The sequence below is a fragment of the Amblyraja radiata genome, chromosome 7 (genome assembly GCF_010909765.2).
Source record: "Amblyraja radiata isolate CabotCenter1 chromosome 7, sAmbRad1.1.pri, whole genome shotgun sequence".
In the NCBI taxonomy this organism is placed as follows: Eukaryota; Metazoa; Chordata; class Chondrichthyes; order Rajiformes; family Rajidae; genus Amblyraja; species Amblyraja radiata.
Window position 1 is genome coordinate 18,344,683 of NC_045962.1, and position 16,226 is coordinate 18,360,908.

The following is a 16,226-nucleotide window of genomic DNA, read 5'->3' on the forward strand; positions in this document are numbered from 1 at the left end:
TTTGGATAAACTTTGGATTACAGTAGCAACTCAACATAAAGCAACACACATGTCATTAAAATATGCACAATGCTACTATGTGAAAACTTATTAAAATATTTTAAGGCAACAATTCTGATTTAATCTATCAAAACTCTAAAAAACCCATTTTATTATAGCCCAAGTAATCAAGTAAAAATGGTGGATCACATACCCAAGCTGGATTTAAGCTAAATGCAGAGGCACAAAGAAGTCAGCAGAAAAGATTTATTCTGCTGATGTTGGATGTCGATGACTTTAAGACAAGAGTTGTTGTCCAAAGTAGTTATCCACATCTATGGCAGTGTCAACTGCTAATTAGCATTGCATGAGGAAGATTAGACTAACAAATTGAAAACAAAATGTAGAATAAGTCAGCACAATTGGATCAAAATCAGTACCAACAGGAACACATACCTATAAAAGCAAGCCCAGCCCCTCATGTTGTCTCCAAGTTTCTGCCTTCCTATTTTACCAGCAGCATTCTTCACCCCCCATCACCACAATCATTATATTCAGCAGCCAAGTGAACACTCCCTTTCATCAATTAAATTCATCTTTTAGCATCTGTACAATAGGTTAAAAAATATGACAACTTGCTCATAAAGTAGAATTTCTGACCGTGAATTTCATTGCTAGTTTGGAGAAAAGAATTGTCAAAAATTGGAAAAAATATTTATGTTTAAAGTGGTAGTGCTGAGGGAAAAGGGTCTAGGAGGGAGACCTTGTTCACTATAGCATTTTTTATTTGGCTGCTTGAGGCAGCATTAACACAAGTAGTCACAGAGCTCATGGTCCCTTGCAGTGTCATTAACTGCATACTTACCATACCAATCAATATTGGACTCATGCAAATGCATTACGGCTTTGTATTGTACCCAACAACACAGTACCAAAAGCAATACAGTAATGAATCATACCTATTACACTTACCACTGATATAATGCACTTAACATTCTGGCCACAAATCTTGCCTAGTGTTTTTGTTTACCACAGGGTGGGAGGAACGAGGATAAAGAATTATATAACTATTGTGTATGACTGGGCTGCAGCAACAGTCACTTTAATAACAAGGAACATCATCAGCAATCATTTGATCATTTACTTTTTGCACCAATGTGTGATTTTACCCACAGCAAAAGGGAATGAAACCACCTTCTTGACAGCTTCTCATGAAACATGTGCTGCCCTCTTCACAGTTCCACTCGAATAAATCATTCCATTGTAAACGCTTGCAGCCAGTACTGCAAACATCAGTCTGGCTGCGATTGAGCCGATGAGATGGGTCATCTTTTTCAGGTGGGCACTAAACGATGGTGGCAGTTTTAAAAGAATTATGAAAATTTAAAATAATCATTAGCAGCTAAAAAAAAGCAAAGTAGTGCACTGAGGGGTGCTCTTTAAAAGGTTTCCCGTCGCTCTTTTCTGATGTTGGCGCTTTCAAAAAAATCAGAATGTTGCAAAGATCAATTGCTTAACAGCTGGGCACTACTGTAAATGGTCAATTTCGCAAGGAATGTAATCTCCACGTAATTGACAGTATCTTAGTCATTGCCTAATGAAGGACAGTTTTGGCTCCAGGAGCTTTTTCTAGAGTTTAGTAAAAACCATACAACAAATGTACAATAAACGAAAGCTTAATTACTAACAGTTAAACTGTCAATTACAAACAGAATCCAATTATTGAATGACCAACCTGGAATCGGGACTATCCTTTCATTGAGCTGTTTGGTTATTCTGGATTACTTTAAATAAATGCCACGCAAAAAAAAGGACATAATATCGTTGAAATACGTTAATTAATTCCACATGAATATAAGACAGAAACACATTTCAGTGCCTCGATCAAACAAAAAGTCTAATTGCAAATGCGCTTTCAGCTCAGTGACAGCAGGAAGCCCCCAGGTTGAGGGAGGGAGGGGTGACTTATAGAGGGGACCTCTACCGTGCAGTGTACGTACACGGGAGCTCAGGGTGAGAGCTCACTGTCTGGGGAGCGGGGGGTCGCGTTCCCCTCTCGGGCTCCGCACGGGCTCGTGCAACTCCTCCAAAACGCGCGTGCACGCGAAAAAACAGACAGTGGGGAAAACACATTGCATATACAGTGTGTGTGTGTGTGTGTGTATATATACACACACACACATACACATATATATATACACACATACACATGCACATTTAAACTGCAATGCCACCAATACACTTCGAGGTGATTAAACTTCCGAGAGTGCAAAGACTTGCAAGATTGAACATCTGACAACTTTGGATGGCGGCGGCTGGGGAGGTGGTCAGCGTGTCCGGGAAGTTTGCTCAGTGCTCCGGCCGGTGCGGTGCAGCCGCTGGTTGACGGACGGGCCGATCCCCGGGAGCAGCGCGCGCTGAGCCCCCGGGAGACTCGCCGCCGGACCGCTCACCCACCACCACCTCTCGACTCAAATCCCAGCCTCAACAACAACACAAAAGCTGACGCACACTTTCAGAACACACCCGTGCACGCTTAGCAACGCTATTTCCATCAGGAGTTAACCGCTTCACACACAAAAAAAGTTCTAAGGGACGCCAACTTTACCTTAGTCTTGCAGGTTTGGATGGTCCGCTGGAAATGCCTTGTTTTTTAATTATATTATTGATGGGTGGCCGTGTTTCGCCCCCCCCTTTTCTTCCTGCTCCGGAATGTGAGCCGCTCGCAAGTTGCTGGAGTGACGTCGCTGGAAGCAGCGCTGGACTGTGCTCCAGCTCCCGCACGCCAGCTTTCAAAACCACGGCAGGCATCCGTTTAAAGGGAAACCGCTGTCAAGCTGCAGGCAGCATCCATCAGACCCGTGCCGACGCCGTCGCTATGAATGTGCATCGGTTTGAGTTTGCTTTCGTGCACGTTCACTGGTGCCCAGCTGTGGGAGAGATCTGGTGGAGGAGCCGCGACTCCTCTCAAGTCCTGGTCACCCCTTGCAGGCCTTGCCCGCCCCACTGACACAATAAACCCAGAAGATAGACACAAAAAGCTGGAGTAACTCAGCGGGTCAGACAGCATCTCTGGAGAGAAGGATGGGGGGGCGACTTTTGGGGTCGAGTCTCTTCTCCAGAACTCAAGTCACTCTTTTCCTAACCAAGAGTCAAGAGTGTAGGAAGGAATTACAGATGCTGGTTTAAACCGAAGATAGACACAAAAAGCTGGGGTAACTCAGCGGGACCGGCAGAATCTCTGGAGAGAAGGAATAGGTGACGTTTTATTGGCATATGTCCCAGATAGAACAATTAAATTCTTACTTGCAGCAGCTCAACAGAATATGTAAAATAGAACACTGTAAACAATATAATAACCCGCACTTTACTCGCCCCACTTTGGCTCATGGCTGAGGAATGATTCACAAGAAAATTGCAGCAGTTGATATCCCAGAGCTGTTCCCACCCTCCAATTTGTTGGTGGCAAATCTTGTTGATTGCAACCTTGTCGTGGTCGGGGAGCTTGTGTGTTTCAGTGACCCCTAGAGCTATGCCAACGGGAGATTCGTCTCCTGTTAGGATCTCCCATGCTGGACAGGTCGAATGGTAGAGGCGAGACGAAGAGCGATCCACTGGTCCTCCAGGTTGGAGATTGAGCACAGGGCTAACAACCCTGTCTCGTAAAACAAATATGTTACAGAAACAGCAACTGAAGGAATCAACACTACTGGGCATGATGGACTTCCAGGGCTACCTGACCTGGGGTAGTGTCCAGAAGCTAGCCCAGAACAGACAGGAGTGGAGGACCTTCGTTGCATTAGTAATAATCTTTCAAAACTCTTTAGATTCTGGAGTAGTTCCTGAGGATTGGCGGGTAGCAAACGTAACCCCACTTTTTAAGAAGGGAGGGAGAGAGAAAACGGGGAATTACAGACCAGTTAGTCTAACATCGGTAGTGGGAAACTGCTAGAGTCAGTTATTAAAGATGGGATAGCAGCACATTTGGAAAGTGGTGAAATCATTGGACAAAGTCAGCATGGATTTACAAAAGGTAAATCATGTCTGACGAATCTTATAGAATTTTTCGAGGATGTAACTAGTAGCGTGGATAGGGGAGAACCAGTGGATGTGGTGTATCTGGACTTCCAGAAGGCTTTCGACAAGGTCCCACATAAGAGATTAGTTTACAAACTTAAAGCACACGGCATTGGGGGTTCAGTATTGATGTGGATAGAGAACTGGCTGGCAAACAGGAAGCAAAGAGTAGGAGTAAACGGGTCCTTTTCACAATGGCAGGCAGTGACTAGTGGGGTACCGCAAGGCTCAGTGCTGGGACCCCAGCTATTTACAATATATATTAATGATCTGGATGAGGGAATTGAAGGCAATATCTCCAAGTTTGCGGATGACACTAAGCTGGGGGGCAGTGTTAGCTGTGAGGAGGATGCTAGGAGACTGCAAGGTGACTTGGATAGGCTGGGTGAGTGGGCAAATGTTTGGCAGATGCAGTATAATGTGGATAAATGTGAGGTTATCCATTTTGGTGGCAAAAACAGGAAAGCAGACTATTATCTAAATGGTGGCCGACTAGGAAAAGGGGAGATGCAGCGAGACCTGGGTGTCATGGTACACCAGTCATTGAAAGTTGGGCATGCAGGTGCAGCAGGCAGTGAAGAAAGCGAATGGTATGTTAGCTTTCATAGCAAAAGGATTTGAGTATAGAAGCAGGGAGGTTCTACTGCAGTTGTACAGGGTCTTGGTGAGACCACACCTGGAGTATTGCGTACAGTTTTGGTCTCCAAATCTGAGGAAGGACATTATTGCCATAGAGGGAGTGCAGAGAAGGTTCACCAGACTGATTCCTGGGATGTCAGGACTGTCTTATGAAGAAAGACTGGATAGACTTGGTTTATACTCTCTAGAATTTAGGAGATTGAGAGGGGATCTTATAGAAACTTACAAAATTCTTAAGGGGTTGGACAGGCTAGATGCAGGAAGATTGCTCCCCATGTTGGGGAAGTCCAGGACAAGGGGTCACAGCTTAGGGATAAGGGGGAAATCCTTTAAAACCGAGATGAGAAGAACTTTTTTCACACAGAGAGTGGTGAATCTCTGGAACTCCCTGCCACAGAGGGTAGTCGAGGCCAGTTCATTGGCTATATTTAAGAGGGAGTTAGATGTGGCCCTTGTGGCTAAGGGGATCAGAGGGTATGGAGAGAAGGCAGGTACGGGATACTGAGTTGGATGATCAGCCATGATCATATTGAATGGCGGTGCAGGCTCGAAGGGCCGAATGGCCTACTCCTGCACCTAATTTCTATGTTTCTATGTTGCTGCCCTACATGCCAGGAGGCATAATAGGCAATAAGTAAGTAAGTAAGTAAGTACTCTGCCCCAAACCACAACTCCTCTTCTCTGGCAGCTCCCAGTCGCCCTGAATTATCCAATATACCAAAATAAATCTATCTTCCCTTTAAATACATCCAACAATCTAGCCTCCACAGTTCTGTGGGGTTGGGAATTCCAGACTCACCACCCGATTTAAAAATTCTTAGCCCTCTTTTGAAACCCTGTCTTGGTCTCATCGTCTCTCCCAATCTCTGCACCAGTCCTATAACCCTCAGAAATACATGCATCTCACAAATACTGACCTCGTGATCATCCCTGAAGGTAATCAGTATACCATTTGTGTTCAGCTGCCAAAGTCCACAGGTATGAGGTTCCTTACCTGTTTTCTCTGACTCTCACTCTCCCTCCTACCTCCAGAACACTTCTTAAAACCTTAATTCTGATCACAGTTTGATGATCTATCTAAATATCTCTCATGTTTTGCCTCTTGATGCATTTGTAAAATGTTTTGAAACATCTTATTCCTTTTAAAGCGCTATACAAAGGTACTTTGCTCAATTTACATAGAAACATAGAAAACAGGTGCAGGAGTAGGTCATTCAGACGTTCGAGCCAGCTCCGCCATTCAATAGGATCATGACGGATCATCCTAAATCAGTACCCCGTTCCATCTTTCTCCACATATCCCTTGATTCCGTTAGACCAAAGAGCTATATCTAACTCTCTCTTCAAAACATCCAGTGAATTGGCCTCCACTGCCTGTTGTGGCAGAGAATTCCACAGATTCACAACTCTGGGTGAAAATGTTTTTTTCTCATCTAAATGGCCTACCCTTTATTCTTAACCTATGACCCCTGGTTCTGGACTCCCTCAACATCTGGAACATTTTTTCCTGCATCCATCCTGTCCAATCCCTTTAGAATTTTATATATTTCTGTAAGATACCCTCTCATCCTTCTAAATTCCAGTGAATATAAGCCCAGTCGATCCATTCTTTCATCATATGTCAGTCCCGCCATCCTGGGATTTAACCTGGTGAACCTGTGCTGCACTCCCTCAATAGCTAGAATGTCCTTCCTCAAATTAGGAGACCAAATCTGCACACAATACTCCAGGTATGGTCTCACCAGGGCCCTGTGCAACTGCAGTAGGACTTCCTTGCTCCTATAGTAAAATCCTCTCGCTATGAAGGCCAATATGCCATTTGCTTTCTTCACTGCCTGCTGCATGCTTACTTTCAGTACAAGGACATCCAGGTCTCGTTGCACCTCCCCTTTTCCTAATCTGACACCATTCAGTTAATAATCTTCTTGTGACACCATTCAGGTAATAATCTGCCTTCTGGAACTTCAACTCCCTCTCTGCAATTGCACCACTGCTGTGTAGACATACTTCAGACTTACATTTTACTCTTACTCTCTCAGCCTATTTCACTTTTGATTCCAGACTGTGAGGATTTACATAGGGCATAGAAATGTAAGCGAAGGAACAGACTCTTTGGCCCACAATGTCTTTGTCAAACTAGGTTTTCCCATGATTCTATTCAGAAAGTTCTCCCTAAATCCTTCAGTCATTCTAATCTTATCCAAATATCTTCTATACACCAAGCTTTGATCATACCTTTCTTGCCACCATTGTCTATTTCTTGATGATCTATAAAATGCCTTTTAATATTTTGTTACATTGTTACATTGCTACTATGAAAGTGAAAGTTTCAACTAAAAACTGTTCCCTGTACTCACTGATTCTAGGTTATTTCAGATAATTTTCCATGTTCTATTTTCTCAATTGTTTGATATTTCTTTCCCTGGTGTTTTATTCAATATTTTCAATTTTTACATTTAAATTATATTTCCACTACTTGAAACCCACAAGCATTAAAACAATGTATTATACAGCCTTATTACAATAAGTGCCGCTCAGCACTGGACATTTGTTCTGGCATTAGTTTTGCCACAGGAAATACATTCATTTTGTGAAAGAATGCTCAAGATTTACTGAATGGTTTACACATCACATGAATGCACCAAATTCTTCGAGAAAACCACTGTAAAAAGGATGAAGACAATCAGTAGGAAGAATAGAGAAAATAAGGCCTGCCAAATAAGGAAAACGTTTACCAGTATTATTTGTACATTTTGGTGAATGAACAAACAATTAAGACATGACAGGCCTTTTCCAACAAAGTAAAACTTTGAAAAAAAAGAGATACTTTCTAATTTGTTTGCTGGGAACACTATAAAATAAATTTTATTATTTTCTTTCAGTAATATATCAATTAAGCATCCAAAATAACAGATTCCAATTTAGCCATTATAGAACTACTTGTGAATGGTATTCCTTGGAACATAAGCTTTATTAGAGATTTCAAATCATTGCTAAGAAAGATAATAATTTCATCGTAATAACAAAACATAATCATTTTTTTGATATTATAATAAGATTAAGGTCGATTTAATTGTCCGGAATGCACTTATTTTGTGATGAAAAGTTTCATAGCGCATGAAAATTCACTAGTTTTCTTACAGTACCTTTGGCTTAACATTGTGGCATAGCAGAACCATTGAGACAAGGCCACAGCGTAATGGCCCACAAGTTACTGTCAAAGTAATAGGAAGCACAGATGGTACAGCAATTTCATGTGACACAGTTAAACATGCATATCCGAAATGCATAAGAAGGAACTGCAGATGCTGGTTTAAACCAAAGATAGACACAAAAAGCTGGAGTAACTCATTGGGACAGGGAGCATCTCTGGAGACAAGGAATGAGTGAAGTTTCAGATTGACACACTTCTCTCCAGAGATGCTGCCTGTCCCGCTGAGTTATTCCAGAATTTTGTGTCTATCTTAATGCATATCCAAAACAATGCTGTTCAAGTTGCTAAACTCTGTCATTAGCTTCAGGAAAACAAACCAGCAGTCCTGCATCAGCACTACAATGCACAAAATATTAAACAGGCAGATATCTATCCAGAGTTGCTGCCTATCCCGCTGAGTTACTCCAGCATTTTGTGTCTATCTTAAACAGCAGTTCCTTCCTACACATGAACAGAATCTTGTCAGCTTCTCGTAATTGCAGATAGATGTGAACAAAATACCCCAGTAAATTACTTGCTATGTGTACTTTTAGTATTGTGATTTGTATTGATAAGAGCTCGGCAGTTTCAATAACAGTGAAAGGTAATGATCGGATTGTAATTTAATGGGCTGCACTGTGGTGCAGCGGGAGAGTTGCTACCTTACAGCACCAAAGACCCATGTTCGATAGTGACTGTGGGATCTGTACGGAGTTTGTACATTCTCTCTGTGACCGGTGCTCCGGTTTCCTTCCACATTCCAAAGACATACAGGTATGTAGGTTTATTAGCTTCAGTAAAAATTGTAAAATGTCCCCAGTGTGTAGGATAGTGTTATTATATGGTGTATGGGGATCGCTGATCCACATGGACTCGGTGGGCCGAAAGACTCGTTTCCGCACTGTATCTCAAAACTAGACTAAATACCACAATACTTCATTCTGACAGATAAAAAAATGAGAAGGTTCTTTGCCTTCGTTAAGGCAGGCCCTTGATACACTGTTTCCCTCATTATTTCATTGCCAGCATATTCTTTCAACATGTAAAAAATGTAAACTACTTAAACATAAAGAGTGTAACAGACCAGTGTTTTATCTATAGTGCCAGACCAAATTAATACCTGGTTTAATTAAGGACGTAAGGTTTAATACTGTAATTTAATAACATTTTAAGTTTGGTTTTGTAATCAAGATTTATACGTCAAGAAATTAAAAAAAGGTACTGCATTTATTTGTTATTACATAGTAAAGCGTCAGCTGCATATTTTAATTGCAAAAGTTCTAGATTGAACACTATTGACCTTGAAGCTGTGCTCAAGATCCCTAATTTTCGTGTGGTATTCCTAATTTCCATGTGGCCACTCCTGCAACTACCTCCAATTCACCCATTTTCACAATCGTTACTTGGAAATATGTTGGGATTTTTTTCAATGTTGTTAGATTAAAATCCTGGAACTCCATATGTGGCAACACTATTGCAGTATTTCACCACCTGGATTATCTATATAACTAAAAGTCCCATCTTGACCACTTCCTGTCTGCGCTGTATATTGATTTTAGAAAAGATGCTACCATATATCGCTATGACTTTTGGCCATATTACCCGCAGTCCTCCTCCGCTGAGGCAGCCCCGAGGATTTTTCCAATCGATGAAAAATAAAAAAGTTATGAGTGTTTAAAAAATCTTGAGATCAGCTGATTGGTCCTCTCGCCTGTCAATCACCACGATGAAGGTAATGCCCCTTCGGGGAGGGGCAGGACTATAAAACCCCGGATGCCTGGATGTGAGTCAGTCACTCTGGAAGATCGCGAGGGAGAGTCCACAACTGTGATTCTAAGTTGTGAATCAACTGAACTGTGAGTCTGCAATGTACTAGCAATAAATGATTTGTTAGCCCTTAATGACAATGCAATGAGTTGCTTGGCAATTTAGTGGCCTGCACTCTGCTTGAAATGCTATGAAATTGAATTTGGTGGCTTACACTCTGCTTGAAATGCTATGAAATTGAATTTGGTGGCCTGCACTCTGCTTGAAATGCTGTGAAATTGAATTTGGTGACCTGCACTCTGCTTGAAATGCTATGAAACTGAATTTGGTGGCCTGCACTCTGCTTGAAATGCTATGAAATTGAATTTGGTGGCCTGTGCTCTGCTTGAAATGCTATGAAATTGAATTTGGTGACCTGCACTCTGCTTGAAATGCTATGAAACTGAATTTGGTGGCCTGCACTCTGCTTGAAATGCTATGAAATTGAATTTGGTGGCCTGTGCTCTGCTTGAAATGCTATGAAATTGAATTTGTTGGCCTGCGCTCTGCTTGAAATGCTATGAAATTGAATTTGGTGGCCTGCACTCTGCTTGAAATGCTATGAAATTGAATTTGGTGGCCTGCACTCTGCTTGAAATGCCATGAAATAGAATTTGGTGGCCAGCACTCTGCTTGAAATGGAATTTCAAGGATTAGCCATGAGTGACCTGCCAGCCCACTTGCCCTGAGTGACTGAGCTGCCCGCCCACCAGGCCTGAGTGACTGAGCTGCCAGCCCACCAGGCCTGAGTGACTGAGCTGCCAGCCCACCAGGCCTGAATGACTGAGCTGCCAGCCCACCAGCCCTGAGTGACTGAGCTGCCAGCCCACCAGGCCTGAGTGACTGAGCTGCCAGCCCACCAAGCCTGAGTGACTGAGCTGCCAGCCCAAGAATCCATTTTGCCCACAATGTCCATACTAGCCCTCTGTAAACCAATCTTTCTGCCCACAAGTCCCATACTAGCGCTCCAGAAAGCCCCCCCACTGGCCACCAATATTGGAATTGGCGGAGAGGTGGAATATTGCGTTGGGGGACCAGCCCTCCCGTGTGAACATGGGACCCAACGGGTCGCACTTAGTCTAGTAGTAATTAAATAAGTCAATTTATCACCAATTTTGCAAGAGCAATTATGTACAGGCAATTAAGCAGACCTTGCCAGTGAAGTCCATGTACCATAAAGGAATGAAATACACCCCCCACAGTCTTTGAGCTACCAGTATTTTTAATAACATCAAAAAAATGCATGCACTCACAACATGTTGCTTATCTGAATCTTTGGCCATCAGCTATTTTTCTGACTGATTGTTTAATAACAGTTAAACAAATGAACAAAGTGGTGCTCATCTCTGGATAAATAAATTTCTGAAAGTATCCTGGAGATTTCTTGGAGAATGTTACTGAGCTACTGAGACTGAGCTGAGTCTGAGCTTTTCGGCAGAGGTTGAATAGTTTGGGACTTGGAGCTTAGGAGGGTGAGTGATGGTCTTATATAGGTGTATATAAATCATGAGAGGAATAGATCAGGTAGATGCACAGACTCTTGCCCAGAGAAGGTGAATTGAGGACCAGAGGACATAGGTTTAAGGTGAAGTGGAAAAGGTTTAATAGGAATCTGAGGGGTAGCTTTTTCACACAAAGGGTGGCGGATGTATGAAATAAGCTGCCAGAGGAGGTAGCTGAGGCAGGGACGATCCCAACATTTAAGAAACAGTTTGAAAGATACATGGATAGGACAGGTTTAGAGGGATATGGATCAAATGCTGGCAGGTGGGACTGGTGTAGCTGGGACATGTTGGCCGATGTGGGCTATAAAGGGCCTGTTTCCACACTGTATCACTCTATGAATCTATGTTACGTAGAATAGTAAGATTAAACGTGAACTTACCAGTTTGAAGTTTGATCTGTATTTTATGAGGAGTTACGATGAGGGATTACGTGAAGAACCCGTCCAGCACGCATGCGCGACATACTTCAAAGCAGCGGTGTGGAATCACAGACAGACACAGTAATTGAAATAAATATAGTAAAGAAAAGGAGAGCTTAGTTACCAGTTTGATCTCTATCATTGAGGGTGGGAGCGGAGGGCACGTAATCTCTCATCGTAACTCCTCATAAAATACAGATCAAACTTCAAACTGGTAAGTTCTCGTTTAATCTTACTATTTTACTTCGGAGTCACGTGAGTGACTACGTGAAGATTTTAAAGCTCTGTGATTTCAAACTGTGTAACAGTTCATACTTCACTCGCTGCCGAAGTCATTCGAGGGAGGAAGTATGTTATCGTAATCAACCATGAATCTGTTTGTAAAACAAAAATGGTGTTATCAACAATAACAAGACAAAAAAGCTCCCCTGGGCTTAAATTATATATTTGCAGATTCTAATGTTATTTCTGCAACCGATACAGCTGCTGCCAGCGGCTTGTTACAAAGTTTGGAACGTATACTCCCTAGACCACCCTGCTGTAGCCAGGATGTGGTCCATAGGCACGTCCATCCTCTTAGTCACTGACGTGGAAGCTGCCCTGGTGGAATAAGATTTATACACGTTAGTATTTACTCCAGCAACTCCCAGTACCTGCTTGAGCCACTAGAGATAGTTTAGCTCATCACCCGACCATGAGGTTTTCTGCGGCTGACCCATAAGGCTTTTTCCTCTTCCTCGGGTATTTCTTATTGTGTCAATGTAGTTCATTAAGTGGGTCATGACACATAACCGTGGTTCAGGTGGGTATGCCCGGAATTCCATGACTGGACCTGATGTTCCTGGTCTGCTCTGTTTGGCCAGCCCCTGAATGGAAAATGTGACACTATCTGGTGTTATCACCATGTTGTCCAATCGCAGTAGATGGAAGAACTGGGTCTTTGTGCTGAGGTAAGGCCGTCAGCATATCCATCTTCAGGGTAGGCTGTTCCAGGGTGAGGGACCTGGCTGGTGATCATCCCCTAAAGTACGTCAGGACCTCACTGACTTCCCAATTTGGGTGTACCTAGTTCTGGGGAATGGGAATTGAATATTCCTCTCCTGAATTTGATCACCAGTGAGTGGTACCCTTGCCCTGTTGTCGTGGTGCCTGAGTTGAGTAGGCTGACAGAGTACTTCTGGCTATATTGATGGCGCAGTAGCTGAGTCCTTCATTGTGGTGAAGGCCTGCCAGGAACTCCAGTACAGGTTTTGTTGTAGTTGAATGTGTAGTTCCTGAGTTTGAGCAGTTTCTTCCCAGGTATGTTCCCTAGTGGATATGCGACGGAATGCTGTCATCATGTTGATAGTGCTGTCTGATCCAGGCCCAGCAGTGGTCTTCCCAATTCTGCAATCCAGGCTCTTTCTTCCTGCAACCTAGTAGTTTATCATGGCATGGATGGTTTATGCCTGAACTGGGTGGGTTGATAAGCCTAGGCTCTTGGGAATCATAGGGTTTTGATGACCATGTCGAGGACCATTGGGAACCATGACTGTGGGTTTAGTCCACTGTATTTTGCGTAGTACCCGACTGATGAGACCGTAGTACCTATTGATGAGGTAGAAAGAAGGGGAGAACATAGAGATTAGTTCCCCCCCCCCCCCCCCCCCCCCCCCCCACCTCAATACGCGGAAATGTATCCATGCCGCTGCCTTGAGTTGGTTTCATGCGACATACATTGGTACGTGGCGATTCAATTGGAATATAAGGTAATCGATATCTGGTGTCCATATTGCATTGTAATCTCAGCAAATACTTTTGGTTTAAATGTTCGTTTACAGTATTTAGCTCACCTGATAGGTAAGTTACTGATGGTCAAACATGATTGATGACATACGGTTACCAATTGTTAAATAAATTGTCACATAATATCGATTTTATTCTGCCCAAGTGGTTTGGTATATGCCACCACTGTGATGTTGTTAATTTATAAACGAACATGCAAAATGGTGCACTACTGAGCAATATGTTTGCCCAATAGTAAGTAAGTTTTATTTATATAGCACGTTTTAAGTCAATTCGCATTGACACCAAAGTGCTTTACCAAAATAGATAATACGTTTGCATACCATAGAAAAAGGTTAACAAATAAAGAAAATGGACTCAACGCATATAGAGTTCTACACAAACGTTCCCCTCCCCCCCCCCCCCCCCCCACAGCAGAATCAAATTTCCATTGTGGGGAAAGGCACCAGAATGTTAAGTCCTCTTCCTCTGAAAACCCCCGAGATCGGCCCATTTGTGGCCTTGCAGCCAGTCCGATGAATATACTCAATAGAACATACTCAATATTTCTAACTAGGTTTAATGCCCAGTGTCTATGGTGATGACACTCCAGATTAGTCCATTTGCCACCATATTCTAGGTATGGGATATAGTTTGAACACTAGTATCTCAGCTCATTGGAAAGGTACAATGTTCAGTAGCTGGTAATGCTGCTACTATCCCAATTACTTTTGCCACGTAGTTGATAGGTGGTTAAATGTTACCATAACTGATAGCATTAATGAATACCAGATAGACAATGTTGTGGATGGGGTCAACGTAGATATCTGGATAACATGACAGAGCCCAGGCTAAAATAAGTTAGTAGCTAATGCAGCTGATATAGCTATTCCAAGGATAGTCTGTCGTTAATATATAGACATGCCATGACGAAATGTTCCTTAAGTGTCAGGGCTGGTTTGAAATTCTGGAATAGCTTCGGCTCATATAAGCCAATTCAATAATAAGTCAACTCAAATCAAGTCAAGTCAAGTTTATTTGTCACATACACATGCGAGATGTGCAGTGAATGAAAAGTGGCAATGCTCGCCATGGTTGCCCCATCCAGGTAAATTGTGGTATATCCGAAATCTTATATAAAAGGGTACTGAATAGTATGCATCTTTAAAGTCTACCATAAAGTATCCTTGGAATCCATGGTAGTAGTTACAATTCCATAAGTGGGTATACCCGGTGAAATACTCAAGTGGTTAATCAATGATAGTGCGACATTCACCATCTTGGGGTTTTTTGGTACCAAAGGCTCATATGAGATTTCTTATGACCCCTGGTATATCTTTCCCAGTAGCTAGACCCTTATGTTTCTTAGTGGGAGGGTAGACCCTTTGGGGTGCAAGCTGAACTGGTGGCAAGATATTAATTTTATTCCCCTTGAATATTTTTTGGTATATAACTACCAAGAGTGATAGCTTCCCAACCAGGTGTGATCCCCCCCCCCCCTCTGTTAGTACAAACCCTTCACCTTTATGTGATGGTAGGAACCATACTTATCTGTCTTCACTGTTGTTTGGTGGTGTGTTCATTTCTTCGGTTCCTGGTTCCTTGTCTGTAAGGATGGTGTTTGTTGGGGGGTAGCGCATTTTCCATGGGGCCCGCTTTGGGCCCTGGCTTAAAAAGCTTACGGGATTGGCATGCAGGCCCCGAGCTTTCACCAGTACCAACGTATACACCTCCTGGTGGATGCGTAGCTGTACTGCTGTCTGGTTTAGTGTGGTGCTGATTCCAGACCCTGCCCTCTAGCCGAATATTTTTTGGACACTTCGTCCAGTTTTTTAGGCTTGGTTTGGTAACTTTGCCAGATAGCAGGATCTGTGGTTGTGAGGTCGGCGTTCTCACAGTCCTGTGAATTTTATAGGTTGAGGGCAGGTTTGTGCCTTCCCTTGAGAAGTTGCAGAGCATACTGTGAACAGTAGGGTCAGGTGTTTTGCCATACTATCCTGCCCTTCTGGAATGAGCATGCGAACATGATAGCCGACGTCAGGGTATCAAACGCAATTTAAGATATTTGGGTTTTAAAATGCCCTGCTCAATGTGTCCCCCAATAATGGTGGGCACTTTGAGTAAATGCAATTTAGGGGAGGTGTGATGAAATCCAACGCTTCATGGCTACCTGTCTTGGAGAGGTTTTTTGGAAAAGACAGGTAGTAGGCTGGCCGTCAGTTGAGACTGAAAGGCCATCTCGCTCGTGGTGAAGCCACGTAGCGACCACACTCAGCAGCTCTTCCTGATCCTGTACCTCAAGCATACTCCCGATATTCTTCAGCCAGTGACCCCTCTTCTTGACCAGCCCAGCTCTGGTCGCCATCAATCCCTCGACAATTGAGAGGACCAGTGCTGTAGCACTGGAGCGGGAGTGTTATGCTCCCTTGGCGGACTTGCCCTGCTCCTGAGGCAAGTCTCGCTGGAGTTTTATACTCCATGACCTTACTCAGGCTTGGAGAGCAGACACTTGCTGGTTCCATCTTCCGTGTCTGTCTCCAGCCTGAGGTTTGCTTGCTGACTTGCTCTGGAGGCTGCCTGCCATTTTCGGGCGGCATCCGCGGTTCTCGGGCGGCGTGTCTCCTTGTCGGGAGATGCAGGGATTACTGGCCGATTTTTGAATTTCCCTCCAGTCCGCTGCTGTTGGTCAGACAGCTGTTAGCGGACTGGGCATCGGCTCAGTACCCTGACTGGTCCGCAGCGTGTGCGGACCTGGTGCCGCCTCTCCCCCCTCCACTGACGGAACGCTCCTTCCCTGGAGTCCAACGGGGGCCGCTTGCCTCTGCTGCTTTGCTCCCCCTGGAG

At 43.5% G+C, this 16,226-nt stretch overlaps 1 protein-coding gene across 2 annotated transcripts in view; it reads right to left on the bottom strand.

The window, feature by feature from the left end:
* Window positions 1-3,119, bottom strand: part of gulp1 (GULP PTB domain containing engulfment adaptor 1) — a 370,296-nt gene extending 367,177 nt beyond the window's left edge. For both annotated transcript variants that reach the window (XM_033023788.1, XM_033023789.1), the window contains exon 1: window positions 2,588-3,119. The gene's annotated coding sequence lies outside the window, so the exon portion shown is untranslated. The remainder of the gene's footprint in view (window positions 1-2,587) is intronic.
* Between the last annotated feature and the right edge of the window lie 13,107 nt (window positions 3,120-16,226).